Source organism: Bos mutus, chromosome 28 (genome assembly GCF_027580195.1).
Source record: "Bos mutus isolate GX-2022 chromosome 28, NWIPB_WYAK_1.1, whole genome shotgun sequence".
In the NCBI taxonomy this organism is placed as follows: Eukaryota; Metazoa; Chordata; class Mammalia; order Artiodactyla; family Bovidae; genus Bos; species Bos mutus.
In genome coordinates this window covers 3,062,454-3,085,099 of record NC_091644.1, presented here as the reverse complement: position 1 = coordinate 3,085,099, position 22,646 = coordinate 3,062,454, and positions in this window count along the sequence as shown.

The window sequence follows — 22,646 nt, the reverse complement described above, 5'->3', positions numbered from 1 at the left end:
CACAGTCTGTTTTATATGGCCCATAAGCTAGGAGTATTTTTGCCATTCTCAAAGCATTGCAAAAAAAAGAAAAAAGAAGAAAAAGGCACCAATGACCACATGTGGTTTGCAAAGCCTAAAACACTTGCTATTTGACCCTTTACAGAAAAAGTTTGTTGACTCTAGGCTAAAAACAACAATGGAAATTAATTTTGCTCACAAATCTTCAATTTGGGCATGGTTTGGAGGAGACGCTCCTTTCTTCACTTAATGTCAACTTGAGTGAAGCTAGGGGATCTGTTTCCACGATGGTTCACTCACATGACTAGCATATTGGTTTTGACTCTTGACTGGGATCTCATATTGTCTAGAGGCCAATGGATTCTGGTTTGTCTCCATATAGTCTGGGCTTCCTTACAGCATGGTGGCTAGGTTTTAAGGGTAAGTGCTCTAAGAGAGAGCCAGGCAAGAGCTGTACTGCCTTAATGACCTAGCTTCAGTTGTCACTTAGGTTCAGGTCCTATGTCAAGCTGTCACTAAGGCCCACTAACAGATGGCCCCCATCACTGCCAGATGCTTAGTTGTAGACACACAGAAGCAGGGTTACATAGGGACTCACAGCTTCCCATCAACCTCCCTACAAATTACCCCCTCATGATCCTCTGCTGACGGGTGGTCACATGTGACTTTTGTTTTTCCAGGTTCTTACAGCTGCTCACATCAGTACTTCAGGAGGACTCTTTCATATCTTATTTCCCTGGTCCTCTATCTTCTAGATTTTTATTTCCCTAGCTCCTTTTAAAATGGTGTAAAGTCTGATTTTTCACACATTCTTTATCCTATGGCATGTAGAGTGGCTCTGCTTACCTGATTGCTTCCTGGTTGATCAGAACATTACAGGAACATAATTTTAGGGATAAGAATCTGGATTGGTTCTCTTATCTGACCAGATTTAGAAAGACTAATGACCCCAATCCCAGTAGTATATACATTGGTATGTACTTATAGCTTGCTGTTTACTTAAATTGTCATCTATGGTCACCAGGAATTGCATACCAATAAAGTTTGGGTTTGCCTCCTGAGAAATCTGTAAGCAGGTCAAGAAGAAACAGTTAGTACTGGACATGGAACAGTAGACTGGTTCCAAATAGAGAAAGGAGTACATCAAGGCTGTATATTGTCACCCTGCTTATTTAACTTATAAGCAAAGTACATCATGAGAAATGCTGGGTTGGATGAAGCACAAGCTGGAATCAAGATTGCTGAGAGAAATATCAATAACCTCAGATATGCAGATGACACCACCCTTATGGCAGAAAGTGAAGAAGAACTAAAGAGCCTCTTGATGAAAGTGAAAGAGGAGAGTGAAAAAGTTGGCTTAAAGCTCAACATTCAGAAAACTAAGATCATGGCATCTGGTCCCATCACTTCATGGGAAATAGATGGGGAAACAATGGAAACAGTGAGAGACTTTATTTTGGGGGGCTCCAAAGTCACTGCAGATGGTGACTGCAGCCATGAAATTAAAAGACACTTACTTCTTGGAAGGAAAGTTATGACCAACCTAGACAGCATATTAAAAAGCAGAGACATTACTTTGCCAACAAAGGTCCGTCTAGTCAAAGCTATGGTTTTTCCCCCGATGTGAGAGTTGGACTATAAAGAAAGCTCAGTGACGAAGAATTGATTCTTTTGAAATGTGGTGTTGGAGAAGACCCTTGAGAGTCCCTTGGACTGCAAGAAGATCCAACCAGTCAATCCTAAAGGAAATCAGTCCTGAATATTCATTGGAAAAACTGATGCTGAAGCTGAAACTCCAATACTTTGGCCACCTGATGTGAAGAGCTGACTCATTGGAAAAGACCCTGATGCTCAGCAAGATTGAAAGCAGGAGGAGAAGGGTATGACAGAGGATGAGGTGGTTGGATGGCATCACCAATTTAATGGACGTGAGTTTGAGTAAGCTCTGGGAGTTGGTGATGGGCAGGGAAGCCTGGCATGCTGCAGTCCATGGGGTCACAAAGAGCTGGACATGACGGAGCAACTGAACTGATCTGAACTGAAAGCTTTAGGTGACCAAATATTTAATGTCATAGAGTATTTTTGGAAATGGAGTATTGGAATGTGGGCTTGTTTGGTTGTTTCTAAGTTGCTGAAAAATGTGAAGAAAGAACATTTTGAGGCTACAGCTTTAAATTCTTGCCTGAAATTTTGGGTAATGAACTAGAAAGAAGCTCTGTCTCTGTTGGTCACAGGATTGAAGTTTCTGAAAACTAAACTGAAAGACTAAGCCTGTGAGTGGCTGGATTATGATGTAAATTAATTCACAACATTGGAAGGTCTTTTTATTTTTTTCAGTTTGGGCATTTATTATGAAGTAGTAGGACCTTGTAAATTGGGAAGATGAATATCTGGGGGTATATTCTCATCAAGCTATAAACTTTGATATTCTGAATTTTACTGAGCTTCCTTTGCCCATAGAATGAGTCCTCCATCTCCTGTTTTAGAACCCAAATGGCCTCTCCTGAGATTGTCTTGAAGAAGATGACTGATACTACTTTCAAATACTCTCCTGGAAGTGCCAAAAAGGACAGCTAACTGCAAATGCTTGCCAGGGTGTGAGACAGTGGGAGCCCTTACACGCTGACATCGGGTGTGTGAATTGTACAAGTCCTTTGGAAAACCGACATTGTCTACTGAAGCTAAATGCATGGGGGACATAGCCCATGACCCATCGTTTCTACTCCTGAGTATCTGACCTGTATACATATATAAGTATATGCACCAAGAGACAGGTTCAGGAATATTTAGCACAGCCCCATTTACGCTTGAGAACAGTTCACATGTCCATCATCAAAAGAAAGGCAAATAAACTGTGGTGGATTCATACATGGAGTATTATTCGACAGTGAACATAATGGCCACAATGTACAATAGCATGGTTGAAATCGTGCATTTATATTTAGGAAAAGAAGTCAGACACAAAAAAATGTGTTCTGTAAACTTCCATTTTATTAAGTATGTAAACAGACAAAATCAGTCTAGGATGATGGAAGATCAAAATAGTGGTTACTTTGGGAATATTCATAGCAAAAATTCAGGAATACAAGTAAGACTTTAGGGATGCTGGAATATCTTAATCTGGGTGCAGACCCCTGTTACCAAGCTAGGGGAAGTATTGAACCGTCTATATAATCCAGTTGTTAGATTTTCAAGATACTATGGACATAACACTCAAGATCTTTTCAGCAATCATGGGTTCCTTCATTTTTGTATCCTTAGCAACATCTGTTTTTAAATTTAGAATGGAAATGAAACAAAATATCTTTTATTTTTTTCTGGCCTATCCAGAAAGACAAATCTTTCAGTCCAAGCAGGCAAAATTCAATTTTCTTCATCAAATTTTTGGTTTTGTTTGTTTGTTTTTACTCTTTGGAGTTTAGTACAAAGTTCTGTTTAGGTCTCCAATTTGGCAAATAATAGTAATTAATTCAATAGCATTTTTGGGAGATCCTTCAGTTCAGTTCAGTTGCTCAGTCATGTCTGACTGACTCTTTGTGACCCCGTGAATCGCAGCATGCCAGGCTGCCCTGTCCATCACCAACTTCTGGAGTTCACTTAAACTCATGTCCATTGAGTTGGTGATGCTATCCAGCCATCTCATCCTCTGTCATCCCTTTCTCCTCCTGCCCCCAATCCCTCCCAGCATTAGTCTTTTCCAATGAGTCAACTCTTCGGATGAGGTGGCCAAAGTATTGGAGTTTCAGCTTTAGCATCAGTCCTTCCAATGAACACCCAGGACTGATGTCCTCTAGAATGGACTGCTTAGATCTCCTTGCAGTTCAAGGGACTCTCATGAGTCTCCTCCAACACCACAGTTCAAATGCATCAATTCTTTGGCGCTCAGCTTTCTTCACAGTCCAACTCTCACATCCATACCTGACCACTGGAAAAACCATAGCCTTGACTAGACGGACCTTTGTTGGAAAAGTAATGTCTCTGCTTTTTAATATGCTGTCTAGATTGGTCATAACTTTGTAAGGGAGATCCTTACAAAATACTATAAGGAGGTTATTGTTTAGTCACTTAGTTGTGTCTGACTCTTTTGCAACCCTGGAAACTACCCCACCAGGCTCCTCTGTCCTTGGGATTTCCTGGGCAAGAATACTGGTGTGGGTTGTTATTTCCTTCTCCAGGGGCTCTTAATGACCTAGGGGCTGAATCCCTGTCTTCTGGATTGGCAGGTGGATTCTTTGCCCCAAGCTACCTGGGAAGCCCCTTGTATGGAAGAAGTAGGTCCAATGTGGTAAAAAGAGAACACTGAGAACCCCTAAAAAGAAGAATACTTTTTTGTGTGTATAGGGTTACAGGCATGTGAGAAGACACCCCTGAACTGGTAAGATGAAGAACTCAGGCTTTAGAGTGATAACGTGTCTGCAGGCAGAGAAGCGGCACAGGAGATGGCCTGGGATCCATGGGAATGGAGGAGAGTCAGAAATCTCAGGGTGGGGTGTTGCTGAAGCAAAAAGTAGAAAGGGAAGGGAGAGAGGGAGGGGAAAGTGATGAGGCAAGAAAAGTTAGCTGGATCCCCAAATTTTCCTCATGACTTTTTATAATCTCTTCATTCTGTTTCTCTCCTCCTATTTAATCACCAATCATTGGTCTACTTTGTTACTGTAGATTAGTTCACACTTTCTAGAATTTTATATAAATAAAATTATACTTTATAAACAAAGAAAGGTTGGCTAAGATCAGTCTGAAGAGGGCATGGGTGTTATGTTAGATTGCTTAGACTTTTTTGCAAATGGGAAGAGGAAGTAGTCATATAATATATTTGAGGACAAATGGACCTGAGAAAATATCTGGGTTTTATATAATTTTCCATTAGTGATTACCTAATTACTAATTAAATAATTATAGAGGTTAAAGCAAATCTGTATTTAAAATGCTTGTGTCTATCTCCTGGAAAAAATGGCAATTTAGTATTTTGGAATTTTAACTCACAGTGACTAACCACATGACTGAACAACCATTTGTATAGGTATTGCACATTGAGAAATTTGGAAGGAATACAAATTAGTATTTTAAAAGTGATTTATATTTATGATAAGTCCTTCTTCACTGACCTAAGGCTTCTGGTAAAATATTTCTCCCCTAGACTATTTTAACAAGTGTGTTCAAATAGCATAGTATTTGCAGTATCCTTTATCCTTGGGGGGATAACTGTCAAGATCCCCAGTGGATGCTTAAAACTCCAGATAGTATCAATACTATGTATACTATATTTTCTTCTATATACATATCTATGGTAAAGTTTAATTTATATATTAGGCCACAGTAAGAGATTAACAACAATAGCTAATAATAAAATAGAACACATAAAAATACACTATAATAAAATTCATGTGAGTATGTGCTTTCTCTCTCTTGAAATATCTTATGTATCACTTTCTTGCCTTTTTCATCCTAACTAAGCACTTATCATGCACAGCGGCTGTAACTTTTGCAATTTGAGGTGCGACAGCAAAATAAGCATGGATTTCTTTTTCCTTCTTCACAATTTCACAGATGGAAGATTTTTTCTTACCATAGATCTTAGCAACTTCAGCATGCCATTTTTTCCTTTTGTTATTAAGTTGAGGACTTTCACCTTTGCACTTGAAGGTCGTACTCATGGCTTCTCTTTGGCATATCCGAATTCTCAGCATCATGACTCTTGTGCTTTGGGGTGGTTGTTAGAAAAATCAGGGTGACTTGAACACAAGCACTGTGGCAATAAACACCACAGTTGCTCTAATAACCATGACAGCTGCTAAAGTGACTAGTGGGTAAAATACACTGCACAGAGGACTGATTCCTGTCCCTGCAGGACAGACTGGACTGGAAAGAGATGTCATATACAGAATGTGCAATTTAAAACTTATGAATTATTTGTGAAATTTTCCATTTAATATTTTTGACCACAGTTGACTCTGGGTAACTGAAACTAGAAAGTGAAATCTCAGATAAGTAAGGGGATGATTGTATGATTATAATCAGATTTCCTTTTATGGACTTGGTTTATAATTTTAAAACCAATGGATACCAATTGTCCATGCAGAATTTCCAAAGTTTTTGGAAGTAAATTTACTGATCTTTGTGTTTTGACACCTTCCTTTCTCTACACTTTACTGCTGTGTTCCAGACATGTCAGGGGACATTCAACTTTAAGGGATCCAATATGTTCTTCTTTTGTGTGCTGTTTCTCCAGGACTCTCTATTCCTTATCAGTTCCTGGAAAACACGAGCGAGCAGAGCTGCACGCAGCTCTCAGGACTGAGATCATGAGAGGGGGCGCCTGCTTGGATTCCTTTCAGTGACTCCCTTCAGTGACCTTTTACTTAAAAATAATCTATTCAGTTATAGCCCTCTTACTCAGGATATGGAATGCTTTCTGGCCCTTTGAATGATTTCTGGCTTTGTTTTTGCTCAATTTTTAATTTTTATTTTTTTTACTGCCTAAAGCTGCCTGTATAAAGATATATAAACATGCATTTCTGCAAATAAAGCACCCTTCTTTCTTCCGAGGCTTGGGTCCCCTGCATCTCTCTTTTCATCAACTCCAGTCCCCAGGTCCTGGTCTGTAAAGACCATAACACAGACAGACTTTAAGCTGTAATTAAATCTTAGAACTTCTTCTTCCTACATAACTGTAACTTTGTAGTCATTGACCAACATCTTCCCATTTCCCTACCTCCCCACCCCTGGTAATCACCAGTACTTCTCTCTCTGCTTCTGTGAATTTGACTTTTTCCATTCTACCTACAAGTGAGATCATGTAGTATTTTTCTTTCTTTCTGTGTCTGGTTCATTTCAGTTAGCTTGAGGTCCTCCAGGTTCATCTTTGTTGTTGCAAATGGCAGAATGCTGTGGGCTGGGACAGGAAATAAAATGTAGTGAAATCTGGCTTTCAAATAAAGCAAAATAGATTTTTTAGCTTAATTTTTAAAATTAACCTTAAGGAGTCTTCTGTATTGCTTGGGTCTGGGGAACAGCTCTGTGGTAGTGTTCTTTGGTCTTCTTACTGATATTTCAGATTCCCTCATCCCATGGAAATAATTGATATTTAACCCTCACACAGAACTCTGGATCAGAAATATGAATTCAAAGGTAGGTGCAGGTAAATGGTTTCCAGGCAACCACGACATATACTTATTTTAAGAAGTGATGGTTCAATGACAGTATGAGTCATTTGACAGTTTAGTAGCGTATAGATAGAGTTCTAAGCCCTGTGCTTTTAAAAGCACTCTCCAAAGAACTATGTTCTTTGATCTGAATGGTTATACAGGTGAATTGTGTTTAACAATGTTTCCAGGGACATCAAAATGACTGTTCTATTCAAGTCTTAAAATGGAAATCAGTTCAAACAGTTTACTGAATATGTGCACCATGGGTATTTTTATTCCTATCTCAAATAATACTTGCAAGGTGTTTGCACACTATTTTGTGTTTGTATATTTGTAGCAGGAAGAACCAGGATTATATTTAAAACTGTGTAACCTTATTTCCCACAACTTCCACTTCTGTGTTTCTCTTTACATTAGAATGTTTCAAAAACTATTCATGTTAAAGATTACATACTCAAACACTTCAATTGTGTCCAGCTCTTTGTGACCCCGTGGACTGTAGCCTGCCAGACTCTGTCAGTTGAATCCTCAGGCAAGAATACTGGAGTGAGTAGCCATTCCCTTCTCCAGGGGATCTTCCTGACCTAGGGATTGAACCCTTACCTCCTGCATTGCAGGGAGACTCCTTGCCATCTGAGCCACCAGGGAAGGGGTTCACGTATATTACTTCAATTAGTTTTCCCAGGATATCAGTGAAGTAGGTACTAATAATAGCTGTATTTTCCAGATGAGAAAACAGGCTTGACTAAGTGAATTAATGTTTCCAAGGTTCCAAAGTTAATACATGAGTAATAGAGCCATGATTTGAATTCAGGTAGAGAACACAGTTAACTTCAAGTAAATTTCATACTTAATCTTCAACTTTAGCCTACCTGTATCTGCAAACAGTCATCCATTTAAGGTGCTCATTCCTCATCTCCCTTTCTCTCTTCCTCCTACTCTTATTTGTCTCATATTTATTCAACTTCACTGAATCTGTTGTCTACAACATGACCAATGAAACTAGTGTTGCTAAATCCAATGTCTACCTCCTCAAATTTCTCATTAAAATACAAAATACAGGTAGTATCCTGTTTGACTTCTGTGATACAGCCTCCTGTTTTGTTGTTTTTCTGTCTCCCTTGCTCACATCCTTCCTCCTTTACACAAATTCCAGATGTTCAAGTTTCCCAAGGATTAATCCACTTCTTTGTAGTGGACATCTCTCTACGACTATTTCATTAATTCAGAGTTTATATAACATTTGTATGCTGTTAAATTCCAGATCTATAGCTTCATCCTTCCCCTCATCTAGACTTTCCCTTGAAATCAGAACCTGAACTTTCCAATTGGAAATCTAATCGACATCTCAAATTCAGCATGCCTAAGAAGCACCTTATTTTATTGGGCTCCAAAATCACTGCAGATGGTGACTGCAGCCATGAAATTAAAAGACCCTTGCTCCTTAGAAGAAAAGCTATGACCAATCTAGATAGCATATTAAAAAGCAGAGACATTACTGACAAAGGACTGTCTAGTCAAAGTTATGGTTTTTCCAGTAGTCATGTATGGATGTGAGAGTTGGACTATAAAGAAAGCTGAGCCCTGAAGAATTGATGCTTTTGAACTGTGGTGTTGGAGAAGACTCTTGAGGGTCCCTTAAACAAAAAGGCAATCAAATCAGTCATTCCTAAAGGAAACCACACCTGAATATTCAATGGAAGGAATGATGCTGAAATTGAAGCTCTAGTACTTTGGTACCTGATGCAAAGAAGTGACTCATTTGAAAAGACCCTGATGCTGGGAAAGATTGAAGGCAGGAGAAGGGTATGACAGAGGATAAGATAGTTGGATGGTATCACCAACGAGATGGACATGAGTTTGAGTCAGCTCTGGGAGTTGGTGATGGACAGGGAAGCCTGGCATGCTGCAGTCCATGGGATCACAAAGAGTTGGACAGGACTGAGTGAGTGAACTGAAGAAGAACCTTTGAATCCAACCCTCCTTTTTCAAACTTACTTTGCCTGAAGACTTCCCCATCTCATTAATTGACAACAATTTCCTACAAGTCACTCAAGCCCACACCTGGAAATCTTCCTTGACTGCGATCTTTCTTTTATACTCTACATCCAAAGTGTCAGGAAATCTTTCTGAATTTACATTCAGAATGTATTCAGCATGTGACAACATCAGACCACCTTTCCTGCAATCATCCCCACCCAGGTGAACCTCATCCGTAGCCTGAATTTCTGCAGTCATATTCACTCTGGCTTCGTGCTTCCAACATTATGACTGCGTGGTCTACTCTTTACACAGCAGCTGGAGTGATCCTTGTGAAAAGAAAGTCAAATAAAGTCATACTCCCACTCAAATTCTTTCAATATTTTCCTGTCTTGTTCAGAATACATGGCAAAGTCCTTATGGTAATCCTGAACCATTTGCAGCCCTCATCCTCCTCTGACTTTATTCTACTTTTCCCTGCTATTGAATATCTTACAGCCGCATGAATTTATTTCTTGCTGTGCCTTAAATATGTCAGGCATGTTCAGGCCTTAGGATCTTTGCACTTACTGTTCCCTCTTCCTGAAACTCTCTTCCTCAGTATCTAAATGATTAGTTCTCTCATTTTCTTCTAGTATTTGCTCAGATTTTATCTTCCCAAAGATGCCTGCTGTGACCATGTTAATTGAAAATAAAGCTTACATCCCCATGTACATCTCTCAGTCCTCCCTATGGTGTTCTATTTTTCATACAACTTTTCAACTTTTAACATATTATATGATTTATTATTATTATTTATTCTCTGAGTTCTATATAGAAAAGTAAATTCTATAAGGGCAGGGCTTTATGTCTGTTTTGTTCACTAGTGTATTTCACATGCCTAGAACAGTGTATGGCATATAGTGGTGCCTTATATATGTGTGTGTATGTGTGTATATGTATATATATATGTATGTAAGTATCTATGTGTTCATATGTATATATGAAATACATATATGAATGACTGAATGGACTCATAAAGTAGAAGAAAAAAGGAGTCAGATCCAAAATAAAATTATACATCTACACTTGTAGGCTCAAAGAACATATTCAACAGCTGTAAAGCAATGGCATTAATACTTTGTATATATACACTTATCATTTCAATGAGAGTTCTCAGATGTGGCTAAGGGAACTTCAGAGATCTATTTGATGGGAGTCTACCAAACAGGATTGGTATAGAGTTTAGCTGAGAGATTGGTGAACCCAGCGCATCACTGTGCAGGTAGCATTTATAAATGAGACACATCAGGAAAAAAGCACTCTCACACATGTATGTACACACACACACACACACACACCACACATTCCCACTCACACTCAAAGCTCAAACAAAATACCTCTAGTGAGCAATAAGTCATTTCCAGGAAGAAGCATGATTTTGAAGTTATACTTGACTTGGCAATAAACAAAAACTTGTTTACAATAAGAAAATGATTTAGGCACAATTTTAACTTCCCTCAGCTTTAGTTTTCTCAACAATTTTTAAAATAAAAGGGCAATAACAGTAATACCAAAATTGTTAAGAGCTTAGGAATGTTAAAGTAGGTATTGTATAAGAAATATTTTTTAACGTTTTATCATGAGGAATTTTCTCTGGCTTTAAATATCAGTCCAGTTAAAGATTTTCTGCTCCTTGCTTGTAACTGTCTTCTAAGGCACCTTAAACCTCTGGAGCCAGAAGCTGTCTTTATAATGCTGCTCAATGCTGTGCTTCCCAAGACCAGTCTTCATCAGAGAAAGTTGAGATGAGATATGTCTGTCTTCCTGGAAATGGAAGAGTTCCAATGTTTCTTCCAATTCTAATGTATTATGATACAAAAAATGTGTGTTTCAGGCAAGATCTTCATGTTATATCCTCATAAAAGCTATTGCTGCTAAGTAGGCGGAGAGCTGTTGATAATTCAGGAGGGACAAAATTTCCCATTTTATTTGCTAATACATTAATACTGGCAAATCAGTGTTAGCCCAGACTGTTGGCCAGTGCAAGGAGATAAAACTCAGAAAACCACTTAATATTTGCTTACAATGTTTCAATTATGGTTCAATTGTGTTTCTGTCACAGGGCATATAATTATGAACATTAAATAGTAATTTATGTCCCTTGTTCCTTAAGCTCTTCTAAAATGGGTCAAATCATTTAATGTCCTATCAGATTGGGGGAAAAAAAGAGCATTTTATTCCATACAAATGAAATGTATGTTCCTTGGGTAAAGTAGCAGTGTTTTCTTCTGCTCTGATGAGAAACGTAATTCAGCTGGAGGCTGGATCTCTTGATGTTAGGAGTTGGAATCCTGGTTGTCCTCTGGGTGAATTTATGTATGTCCTTTCACTTCTCAGATCCTTGGGGATTTGTTGTTTCTTCTCAATGTGAGTTTAAATAATATAAACGTTGCAAAGATTGCTATTACCACCAAATAAAGTGTGGTATGTGAAAGTGCTCAGCCTCTAGTGCAGCGCTCAGAGCGCTGGGCATCTTCCCTTCTTCTTTGTTAACTACCTCGGCCTTAGAGTCTTAAGATACCTTGGCCTATGTCTGTGTTTCATATTCATGCCTTGCTTTTGGAGTGGTTTTTCTTTCTTTTTTTTTGGTTCCTGTTTTCTTTTTTCTTGCAGTGAATTTTCATTTCATTTTTTAAAAAATTAGAACATAATTGCTTTACAACGTTGCATTGGTTTCTGCTATACAATAATGTGAATCAGCTGTGTATACATACATCCCCTCCCTCCTAAGCCTCCCTCCCGGCCCTCTGAGTCATCGCAGAGCGCCGCTGAGCTCCCTGTTACACGGCCACTTCCCTCCAGCGGTCTGTTTTACACACGGTAGCGTACCTACGTCAGTGCATCTCTCTTAATTTGTCCCACCCTCTCCTTCCCCCTCTGTGTGGACAAGTCTGTTTTTTCACATCTGTGTTTCTATTTCTGACCTGCAAATTGGTTCATCAGTACCATTTTCTAGATTCCATATATATGTGTTAGTATATAATATCTGTTATTCAGACTCACTTCACTCTGTATAACAAGTTCTGTGTTCATCTACCTCACTAGATCCGACTCAAATTCATTCCTTTTTATGGCTGAGTATCTGCTTTTTTCTTAGAGTTCTGGCACCCACTTTGTGGCGTGAATTGGATAAGCTCGGCCTTCCAGGCCCCGCAGGTGTTAGGCTCCCGGTGAGGCTGATAACAGGACCCCCAGTCCCAGCCAATACTGCGAGACAGTTACTTCTTGGGTGCAAGTTTCTCTGCCTTCCTTCACCCCAGACTTTAGTAGTGCCTTATCTTTATCGACCAGTTTTTATATGTAAACACCTGGATCACAGCGTGTCTGTGTCTGGAGAATGGGGAAAACACAAGTTCTCAATTGCCCACATAATTTTGTTTCTATATTCCATGGAAGCAGACATTCATTTAATAGGAGTCTGACTTCACTTCCTTCTGTGTTTGACAAGAGAGTTAGTTGAATGCTTGGCTAGGCAGTGAGTGAATTTCTCTGCTGCCCTGAACTAAACTTGATCTATACTCAATTCTTATAGGCCACAAAAAAAGGAAGAAGATAATCATGCTAAAAAATTATGTATGAACATTGAAGCTCCGTAAATAGGATTTTTAGAGACTTAAAAAAACCATACTGGTTAAAATACAAGGCTTGAAGTTGGCAAAGAAAATCAGAATTTGGGGGCCAACTATTTCATGTAAAAGGTACCAAGATATAACGGCAAAACCCCATTTAACCATTTACTTTGCTTTCACTAACTGTCCACATTGCACTATGAGTGTTGTATAGCCTAGCTTGGGAGAAGCTGGTACCGTTTAGACAGCAGTGGCATTACTAGCCTCCTCTTGGGCTAGAATTATATTTGATCATTCATTCTGTTTTTCATTCATTCATTGAATAAAGCAAGGCAGCGGAATCTAAGCTCCAAGAGGTCAAAGACTCTATCTATTCTGTTTGCTTTTATTTCCTCAGCTTCTACAGGAGTGTTGGCACAGAGTGGGTATGTTTTACATTTTCCCAGAGGATTGATATTATGGTTTCTTTTTCCCTTAAGTGCAGTGAAGACTCTATTTAGGACTTCCACCCTTCCTAACATTTATCTACTCTGACATCAACCACATCTCGACAAGGTCATGCCCCACTCAGCATCTGCCACATTTTAGACGAAGGTCTTGACTGGGAAGACAAGCCTATCATCTTCCCCGAGGAGGGTTGGATGCCCTGGTTTAGTACTGATCTGTTGACACTGGGAGGATGAAGGCCAGGATCCCTTGGCCACTGCTCAGCTGGGGAAATGGGCCTGCAGAACCTTTGTGTGTTGTTGAACGTTACAAATCAGAATGAAGGGTTGCAAAGCACAGCTCAGAAATTTACAGGGCCTTCCTGGAAATGAGACAGGATTTGAGCCAATTTATCATGGCACACACTCTGCTTGCTTCAAGGCAGAGGGAACCATAAATAAAGGGGATGAGAGTGGATTTGCTGCTTGAGCATTTTAATTCAGAGCGAGTAAATATGTGGACCTCATAGGCACCATTGTCTCCTGATGATTTCTTTCATTTTCATTAATCACCTCTCTGGCAGGGGGTGGAAACGTCTCAGGTGGAGGCATAGTGCTGGGCCTATAGCGGACCATAGCATCAAGACGTTCTGCTCATAATTTTCAGGTTTATAAAAGCTGAGAAGAAAGATCTTTAAGATCAATGTAGTTACCTCCTAGTTTTATTCAGGTAAAATGAAAACATCTAGGATATTTGGTTTCCTTCCATTCACATGACTTAAAACTCTTACATTATTCATTCCACTGCATTTTTATTGTACTGTGAAGCAGGTCCACTGATAATCTGCTCTTAGTTTCTCTTGCTTTATTTTACAGGTACTTCTTTAGTGTGGCTTTCTTTGCCTTAGAGGCATTAAAAAAATTTCGTTTATTGAGGTATAGTAGATGTATAATATTATATAGGCTTTAGGTGTACAACATAGCAATTCACAATTTTTGAAGGTTATATTCCATTTATAGTTATTATAAAATATTGACTCTATTCCCTGTGCGGTATAGTATGTCCTTATAGTTTATTTTGTACATAATACATTGTACCTCTTAATCACTTACTCTTATCTTGCCCTTCCCCACTTCCGTTTTCCTGCTGGTAACTACCAGTTTGTTCTGTATATTTGTGAGTCTGTTTCTTTCTTATTATAGTCCCTAATTTTACTTTTTAGATTCCACATATAAGTGACAGCATACAGTATTTGTCTTTTTCTGACTTATTTTGTTTACCCTCCAAGTCCATCTATGTTATTGCAAATGACAAAATTTCATTCTTTTTTTATGACTGAGTAGTATTCCATTTTAGGCTTCCCAGGTGGATTAGTGATAAAGAATCCACCTGCCAACCCAAGGGATGCAGGAAGTGTGGGTTCAGTTCCTGGGGTGGGAAGATCCTCTAGAGGAGGAAATGGCAACCCACTCCAGTGTGCTTGCCTGGATAATCCCATGGACAGAGGAACCTGGTGGGCTACAGTCCATGGAGTCATAGAGTCAGACATGACTGTGTAACTGAGCATGAACACCCAGTATTTCATTGTATATACATACACACACAACACACACACATGTACATGTGCACACACACACACTCACGAACACCATGTCTCCAGATGGTTTTTGAAAGACATGGAATTAATTGCTTAACATCTACCTGGGGCTTGAGGTGGAAAAACACAAAATTTTGAAGTCAGCAGTGAAGTCATCTTTTATTTTTTTATGCTTTTCCATCTCTTTTATTTCATTCAGGAGAATGAAAAGTAACTGTACTTTTTCCAAGCAGGTTTTTGGTTACAGAGTTCTATGATAAATCCATTATGGTCTATGGGCTCATAATTTAGCTAGTCTAGCCTTTCAGGAGAAACATACATAGAATCTATTAAGACTGTAACATAATGGAGTCTACGAAAGATCAGAGAAACAAACTACTGACCATTAAGCCCTGGGCAGACACCAAATGGAAAAGTAGCACTTTTTGATATAGCTGAATTGATAAGATTGTTTTGACCCCAAAAGAATTTGATGTGGCAAATTTGATGCCTTGAAATGTAAAAATACTTTAAAAATATTACCAAATAGCAATCACAGTAGGTGTCCTTAGTTTTTATTTTTCTTAAGTCAATTCCTAATCATATTCTTAACTTCCTCCCTCAGTGGGGGATAATGGCAAGCATCTGGCCAAGCATTTGAAGATGTGCTGCAACCCAGGCATAAGCTGAGGAATTTAGAGAAATAATTTACATATCATAAAATTTACCCATTTAAGGTATTCAATTCAGTGGTTTTTAGTATGTCTACAGACGTATACATCTAACATCAGAGTCTTTAACCATAATTCTATCACTAATTTCAGAACATTTTCATCACCTCAGATAGGAATATCGTACCATTAGCAGTTATTTCTCCTACCGTAAACACTCAGACGCCTGGCCCATCTCTAGTCCTAAGAAACCGCTATACGGGTTTGCTTATTTTGGACCTTCCCTTTCAATGGTGTCATGTAACATAGTCTTCTGTGATTGGCTTCTTTGACTTGACACAGTGGTTTTTGAGGTTCACATATGTCATCACAATAAAGATGGGCTCGATAAAGGACAGAAACAGTATGGACCTAACAGATGCAGAAGATATTAAGAAGAGGTGGCAAGAATACACAGAAGAACTGTACAAAAATGATCTTCACAACCCAGGTAATCACGATGGTATGAAAACTCACCTAGAGCCAGACATCCTGGAATGTGACATCAACTGGGCCTTAGAAAGCATCTATGAACTATAAGCATCTAAGCACTATGAACAAAGCTAGTGGAGGTGATGGGATTCCAGTTGAGCTATTTCAAATCCAGAAGATGATGCTGTGAAAGTGCTGCTGCACTCAATATGTCAGCAAATTTGGAAAACTCAGCAGCAGCCATAGGACTGGAAAAGGTCAGTTTTAATTCCAATCCCAAAGAAAGGCAATGCCAAAGAATGTTCAAACTAGTACACAATGGCACTAATCTCACACACTAGCAAAATAATGCTCAAAATCCTCCAAGCCAGGCTTCAACAGTCTGTGAATTGTGAACTTCCAGATTTTCAAGCTGGTTTTAGAAAAGGCAGAGGAACCAGAGATCAAATTGCCAACATCTGCTGGATCATCAAAAAAGCAAGAGAGTTCCAGAAAAGCATCCATTTCTGCTTTATTGACTGCACCAAAGCTTGACTGTGTGGATCACAACAAACAGTGGAAAATTCTGAAAGAGATGGGAATACCAGACCACCTGACCTGCCTCTTGAGAAATCTGTATGCAGGTCAGGAAGCAACAGTTAGAACTGGACATGGAGCAACAGACTGGTTCCAAATCAGGAAAGGAACACATCAAGGCTGTGTATTGTCACTCTGCTTATTTAACTTATATGCAGAGTACATCATGAGAAATCCTGGGCTGGAAGAAGCACAAACTGGAATCAAGATTGCCGGGAGAAATATCAATAACCTCAGATATGCAGATGACACCACCCTTATGGCAGAAAGAAAAGAAGAACTAAAGTGCCTCTTGATCAAAGTGAAGGAGGAGAGTGAAAAGTTGGCTTAAAACTCAACATTCAGAAAACGAAGATCATGGCATCTGGTCCCATCACTTCATGGCAAATAGATGAGCAACAGTGGAAACAGTGGCTAACTTTATTTTGAGAGGCTCCAAAATCACTGCAAATGGTGACTGCAGCCATGAAATTAGAAGACGCATACTCCTTGGAAGAAAAGTTATCACCAACCTAGACAGCATATTAAAAAGAAGAGACATTACTTTGTCAACAACGGTCTGTCTAGTCAAGGCTATGGTTTGTCCAGTAGTCATGTATGGATGTGAGAGCTGGACTATAAAGCTGAGCGCTAAAGAAGTGATGCTTTTGAACTGTGGTGTTGGAGAAGACTCTTGAGAGTCCCTTGGACTGCAAGGAGGTCCAGCCAGTCCATCCTAAAGAAAACAGTCCTGAATATTCATTGGAAGGACTGATGTTGAAGCTGAAATTCCAATACTTTGGCCACCTGATGTGAAGAGCTGACTCATTGGAAAAGACCCTGATGCCGGGAAAGATTGAAGGTGGGAGGAGAAGGGGACGACAGATGATGAGATGGTTGGATGGCCCCCTGACTTGATGGACATGAGTTTGGGTGGATTCTGGGAGTTGGTGATGGACAGGGAGGCCTGGCATGCTGCAGTTCATGGGGTTGCAAAGAGTCAGACATGACTGAGTGACTGAACTGTACTGACCTATGTCATCACATGTATCAGTACTTCATTCCTTATTGCCAGATAATATTCCATTGTGTAAATATGCCATATCTGTTTATTCATTATGAAACTCATGGATATTTGTGTTGTTCCCACTTATTTGCCTATTGTGAATAATGCTGCTATGCACGTTCATTACAGGTTTTTGTGTGGACATATTTCGTTTCTCTTCGGTGGATACTTAAGAGTAGAATTGATGCAATTCTACGGTAACTCTGTTTAATGTCTAAAAAGATAAAGATTATTATGTTTTTAATTTGGAAAGTGTATTGATTTTTGTTTCTAGAATTTATTGAAATGTCCACGTAATACAGCCAAGTGACAGTGTTATAGATTCATTTAATTGTGTCTTACAAATGAGTAGGACTTGTGCTATTCAAAGAATAAATAAATCATGATACTACTCACAGAAAGCTCATGATTCAGGAGGGGAAACAGACCATGACACTGAAGGTTCTAGTAACCAGGAGAGAGCAGGTGGAGGGGAAGTGAGCAGGGCAGTCAGAAGAACATCTAGGAGAGAGAAAATTGTAAGCAGCGAGAAGCTCGTAGCAAAAGGGCAGCAGCGGAGATGCACTGAAAGGCAAGAGAGCATCACATGTCAGAACATCGACTGGGAGCAAAGGCACAACATATTTATGGGAAACCAAACAATACAACCTAAATGGGGGCTAGTTTGTGAGGAGCTAGCCAGTGACTTCAGATCATTAAGCAGACTTCAAGAGAACTGATTTCCATCTGTTTCCTTTTACCCCTGAAAGAAGTAAGAAAGGGAAAGAACTATAAAATGCTTTGAAAAATGGAACTGGCTATCAAAAAGTTTATATTTATTAAAGCGTTAATGAAAAAACAACTTTATTTTTCAGTACAAACTATCCTTTAGTAAAATTTACTTTTTATTTTAAAAGACATAATCATGAACTGTAGAAAATTTAGAAAATATTAAAGAATATAAAATAAAAATCAATAGTAATCTCACAGCCTAGAAACAAACATTTTTTAGTGTTTTGAAATCTACCCTATATTCATTTTCATATTTATAGCTGCTTACATAGTTGGAACTTTAAATGTAGTTGTATAAATGAAATAGGGATTAACCTATAAAGATTATTTTAATTGCTTTGCAATTAATACTGTGCTATAAGAATTTTTCTAATTCCTAATACTCTCCTAGAAGAATATTTTTAAGATGATGAAAAATTTCACCATAAGCTTGAGGTGATTTATCAAATCTCTTCCATATGGTCATTTTATGACATCCTTTTATCCCAGTATAATTAATACATATTTTGATGTCAGAAATGGCTTTTTGAAATGACTAATTGCTCACTAAAGTGATTTACAAATGGAGTAATTGAACTAAGTATATAAAAAAAGAAAGCTATTTTTAAAAGGAAAGATTTTGTTATAATTTTATGGACTTTAGAGGACAAAGACTTCCTCCCACACATGGAAACAGCGGAAGCAAGTGCCAAGGCGATAGATAATGGCTTTGATTATATTAAAGATTTAAATAGCAGCATTTTATCCAAAATGTTGAAAGAAAAAAAAGCATGCAGAATATTGAAAAAATAAGAGTTGGCATTCTTAATGTATACAGGGTTAATCAATGCATTATGAGTAGAAGAGACCTTCCAATGTAGTAGTAAAATGGGCAAAAAATATGAATTGTCATTTTATATACTTAGTTCAATTTTCCATTTGTAAATCACTTTAGTGAGCAATTAGTCATTTCAAAAAGCCATTTCTGACATCAAAATATTTATTAATTATATTGGGATAAAAGGATGTCATAAAAAGACCATATGGAAGAGATATGATAAATCACCTCATGCTTATAGTGAAATTTTCCATCATCTTAAAAATAAATTTCATCTTAAAAATAACTAGGAGAGTGTTAGGAATTAGAAAACTTCTTATAGCACAGTATTAATTGCAAAGCAATTAAAATAATCTTTAAAACTTAAATACCTATACAAAGTTTTAAAATCGCTTTTTGCTTGTAATTAAAAAAGCATTTTAAACACAAATCACATATTATTTTGCATACCTAACTAGTAGTCAGTTAAAAACTGATAATTTTCAATCCAAGGAGATTCAGTTGAAATGTGCATTTCTTGCTTTCTTAGTGGGTTGCAGAGTGGACAGGGCTCTTGAAAGGAATTTAATAGTATATATATATAGTATGTGTCTTTAAAATGTTTATGCTTGTTAATACAATCTAAGAAAGTTCCCAGTAACTAAGACAAAGATTTATGACAAAAGATATGCATTGTTGGGCTTCCCTGGCAGCTCAGATGGTCAAGAACCCGCTTTTAATGCAGGAGATTTGGGTTCAGTTCCTGGGTCAGGAAGATCCTGGGGAGGAGGGCATGGCAACCACTCCAGTATTCTTGCCTGGAGAATCCCATGAACAGAGGAGCCTGGCGGGCTACAGTCCATGGGGTCGCAAAGAGTGACATGACTCAGAGGCATGACTAAGCGACTAAAGACATCATGTGCATTGTTAGGCATTATAAATACTATATCACATATTTTCATAATCATAAAATAATGATCATAAAGATTTAAATAAATTGAGGCCTATATGAAATGAAATATTGATCTTCCATTAAAGTGATACTTTAAGGAACACTTTATGATGGGTCAGTTCATATTATATATGTGAAAAATCAATGTACAGACCTACTTATGGAAGAGTATCAGCTAGAGAGAGATACAGGGAGGTGAGAGACTTAAACATTTATGATATTAATATTGGTTTCTTCTAGGAAGTAAGCTATGGTTAACTTAGATATTTCTCTTCTCTGTTTCCTAAATCTTGGTTTTCATTCTGGTGAGAAGGGCATATGCCTTGGAAGCCCTGTGCAAGGAGATGATTACAGAAAGTATCCAGAATGATATCAAAAGTGTCTCCCTGATTCTTTTGCTTTTAGGTTCTGGTAGGTCCTAAATTTGTCATGTTATACTCACTATGAGGATTACATTCTTGTTCTCTGTTGCTCTCTGCCCAGTAGGACATCCTGTGCATCTGTGGCAGCCTATCACTAAGGCCTGAGATTTGTCCTCATAATCTTGTTTAGCTAAATCCTACCTTCTCTGGATACCACCTTTGAGACTGGAGTGGCTTTGCAAAGTGGCCTGCTGTCTTTATTTCCTGCACTAGAACTGGCTTCGCCAGTTGCATCTGGTTCACCAGTCATCTCCCAGCATTTCTTTAGATTCTTGGTTCTTTGCTGGCTTTGTGTTGCCTTATCACGCATACCATCTCAAAACACTTACTGTATAGAGGATTTTCTTTGTAGACTTTTCACAACATCGAAAGGGTATAGAGAGCAACAGAGAAGCACTGAAATGAGAACAGGCATGGGTACTAAGTGTATAGGATTTTAGAGCTGAAGAGGAAAGACACTCTCAGAGGCTCAAGGGAGAAGTGACAAAATCATGGAAGATGGGGCAATATGGGAGCTCTCTAAGGCCATGCCATCTTTGAAGACTGGCTTAAAGTAGTTGGATAGTAATTTCTACCCAGAGCTTCCTAGCCCTTGGCCTCAAACATCTGAAAAATTATGTAGATCATAGCTAGACCCTCAGTTATCTTCTTCAAAGGTTTGTCTTCCTACCAGGCAGATGGTAGCCAAAGCCATGGATGGCTTCACCTGGAAGTTTAGGTCCTTGGGGTTATCACTAAGGAAAAAGATGTTTTTTTGTGTCATGGAAACTGGTGTAAATTGCATTGCTGATACTGAATTATTCTTATCAGTCAAAATAAATTTTAAAATATTTACCAAGTTTTTACTTTATGCAGAGAATAATAATAGCTTCTAGAAGAAAATATGACACCCGCATATAAGAAATTAATTGTTTTCCTGGAAAGATGACACATATTATATTGTAAGCGTTGGTTGCTATAAATGAAGTATTTGCATCCCTTGTATCTCAGGCAGAGGGCTTTCCAGGTAGCACTAGTGATAAAAAACCTGCCTGCCAATGCAAGCGATGCGAGAGACCTGGGTTCGGTCCCTGGAGGAGGAAATGGCAACCTGCCTCCAGGATTCTTGCCCGGAAAATCCCACGGATAGAGGGCTACGGTCAGTAGGGTCACAAAGAGTTGGACACGACTGAAGCGACTCAGCACACACACACACACGCACACGCACACGCACATGCACACACACGCACGCATCTTGGACAGAACATGAGGCTGTTCGGTGACTGTTGTTACTGGCAGCACCAGAACATGGAACCATTACATTTTAAAACTGTAACTAGTAACAGTCTATGTGGTAGGAGTATGTGTCACATATATTTCTAGATTATAATTTTTACCCATCTAAAGGGGATCAGAGAAGGCAATGGCACCCCACTCCAGTACTCTTGCCTGGAAAATCCCATGGACGGAGGAGCCTGGTAGGCTGCAGCCCATGGGGTCGCAAAGAGTTGGACACAACTGAACGATTTCACTTTCACTTTTCACTTTCATGCGTTGGAGAAGGAAATGGCAACCCACTCCAGTGTTCTTGCCTGGAGAATCCCAGGGATGGGGAAGCCTGGTGGGCTGTCGTCTATGGGGTCGCACAGAGTTGGACACGACTGAAGTGACTTAGCAGCAGCAAAGGGGATATTTTGGGAGACATTCTAGGGCCATCGGAAAGCTCACTTCATTGTGAGGAAGAAGGAGGATGGCATTACTGAGCAATTCCTATGTGTCAGACATAGCATTAAATTTTTTCATATGGGGTATCATTTAGGAAAATAGCCCTGGTAATATATATCTATATAGAACAAGGCACTTTTCATCTGAGATGTTACTCAATTTTCATTTTAATCCTGGAGGTAAATATTAGTTTCTTAAATTGAGTCTGAGTCCTCCAATAATTAAATCCATCTCAGAATTATCTGTAACTCAGTCATCTGGCTCATTCTTGGTCCTCAGTAGGTATATGTCAAAAGTCTCAGGGAAAGTAAGTGACAGGCTGTGGTCTGTCTTCCACTGTCAGACTTTAACTGTAAGCAGTTGCAACAGTCTGTTTAACTTCAAAATCAAAGGGTCTAGACTCTTCTGTTTGACCTTGGGGAAAATCATTTCTCAAATACTCAGCCTCCTTATCTGAGGGCAAAACCACTCATTTCCTAATTCGGTGGTGAACTGAAATA